The sequence below is a fragment of the Corapipo altera genome, unplaced genomic scaffold, assembly GCF_003945725.1.
Source record: "Corapipo altera isolate COAL_440 unplaced genomic scaffold, ASM394572v1 56650, whole genome shotgun sequence".
In the NCBI taxonomy this organism is placed as follows: domain Eukaryota; kingdom Metazoa; phylum Chordata; class Aves; order Passeriformes; family Pipridae; genus Corapipo; species Corapipo altera.
Window position 1 is genome coordinate 1 of NW_020889336.1, and position 2,221 is coordinate 2,221.

General features: G+C 54.3%; 1 long non-coding RNA gene across 1 annotated transcript; it reads left to right on the forward strand.

The window, feature by feature from the left end:
- Window positions 1-374: 374 nt before the first annotated feature.
- On the forward strand, window positions 375-1,407 carry LOC113942193. Its single transcript, XR_003525863.1, has 3 exons — window positions 375-732; window positions 1,131-1,248; window positions 1,373-1,407. It is a non-coding gene; the product is annotated as an uncharacterized LOC113942193 (long non-coding RNA).
- The last annotated feature ends 814 nt before the right edge of the window (window positions 1,408-2,221 follow it).

Here is a 2,221-nt window from a genome sequence, read left to right on the forward strand (position 1 = left end):
CCCCCCCGCGTGCCCGTACTTGGTACGGCCCGAGGCGCCCAGCAGCCGGCGCCGGTGGGGGCGGGAACGCCGAGGGTCCCGTGTCTCGCGCTGATTGGCCAGTCCCGGCGCGGTTCAGCCAATCAGAAAAATTCGTCGCGCGACGCCGCTTGGCCGGCGGTTGTTGCTATGGGAGGGGAGGCGCGGGCGAGGGAGAACAACCCTCCTCAGCCCGCGGGGTTGCCCAAATTGATCCGGGGGTTGCCTTTTTTCACCTTTTTTTCCACGCCTCGCCTCACACTTGACGCTTCGTGCCCCTTTTTTCCCTCGCAAACCCCCAAACTCCTCGCGCGGCGCCGCGGCCGCCCCACCCTTCACACTTCGCCCCTCACGGCGCTCAGCCAATCAGCGACGCCGTCTTCGCACTTCGCGCCTCTGATTGGCTGAGATCGCCCAGCGTCCCGCCTCCGTGCCGTTGACAGACAGCGGCGGCTGAGGGGGCGGAGAAAGAGGCGTGGCTCAGTACTTTCTCCGCCTTATGATTGGCTGACGACATGATTGGGGTGGGGTTATCGTGGCTCCGCCCCCCGCTCCGCTGAGGGAAAAAGGCGGGAAAGGGTCGGAGTCCCTGAGGGGTTTTTCTCACCTTTCCCGTTTTATCCTTTTCCTGAGGGGAAAAAGCGGCCGCCCTGAGATGAATTTACCCTTCTTTGCCCAGGATGCCCAGGAGACGCTGCGCCCTGGCGCTCTGAGGTGAAAACAACCTTTAAAAAAAAATTTTTTTTAAATTTTCCCCCCTTGTTTTTGTTTTATTGTGGTGAGGAAATGGGGATTTGAAGGGAGAGTTTCCAGCTTTGAGGGCTCTGCTGTGCCCTTGTCCTGTCTCTGTTTAATTCTGCCTTGGCATCAAAGGAGAGGTGGCAAATTGAAGTGGTTTTGAGCCCTTTTAAGTGCTCTTTCCTTGGAAAATCCCCTGAGGAGGGAGAGACAATTCTCCACCTTTTACCTCACGGGAGCCAAATTTTGGTGCCTCTGGGTGTGAATAAACTGTTTTAGCAGCAGAATGTACTAAAATGGGTATGAAAATTCTCTCTCTCTTCCTTTTTTAACTCGGGATTTCTCTTCTCTTTTTTTTTTTTTTCTTAATCCAGATTCCTTTTCTCCCAGCCTCTTGTTTTTTTTTTTTTAACCAAGGACTTTTCACCATTTTTAACCCAAAATTTCTCCACCTGCACCAAAGGGAACCCGACGCCTTCTTCGTCCTCCCGGGTGAGAAACAACCCCCAAATCTCCCCAAAATGGGGAAAAAACACCCCCTTGGGTTACGAAACCCCCAAACTGGGTGGTTTTTCCCAAAAAAAATTCACTTTTATGTTGTTTTTCTCCTCCCCAGGGAAACACTGATGAAGGAATTCCTCCTCACCGACAAGGTCAGTCCTGCCAAAAGCACCTTGTTATTATAATTTTAACATAAAACCACTATTTTTGCCTAAATTTAGCTGCTCTTTTTTGCCCAAAATGGCTGTTTTTCTCCCCATTTTGCAGGACCTGCAGGCCATGGCACTGATGAACTTCGAGTGTGTGGGGCTACAACCCCTTCAACCTCCTCACTGCCCTGTGAGTACCTTAATTAGGGGCATAATTACCCCTGATTTGGGGTAAAACCTGTTGGAATTGGGGCCCCCCCCCACCTGCTGATTTGGGGTAAAACCTGCCCAAATTGGGGCCTTCCCAAACCTGCTGATTTGGGGTAAAACCCCCCAGAATTGGGGCTTGCCCTGAGTCCCTGCACACGTGTGTCACCCGTGTCCCAGCTCTGCAGGCGTGTCCCAGGCGTGTCCCAAGCGTGTCCCAGGCGTGTCCCAGCTCCACGTGTGGGACTCAGGTGTGTCCCAAACGTGTCCTATGTATGACCCAGGCGTGTCCCATGTGTGTACCAGCTCTGCACATGTGTCCCAGGTGTGACTCAGGCGTGTCCCAGCTCTGCATGTGTGTCCCAGGTATGACCCAAGCATGTTTCAGGCATGTCTTGTATGTCTCAGCTCTGCATGTGTGTCCCACGTGTGATCCAGGTGTGTCCCAGACGTGTCCTATGTATGACCCAGGCATGTCCCACGTGTATCCCGTGTGTGTCCCAGCTCTGCACGTGTGTCCCAGGCATGTCCAGCCCCCCCCATGTCCCCTAAATGTCCCCCAGCCCCTCCCATGTCCCCTAAATGCCCCCTACCCCCCCCCCCCTACC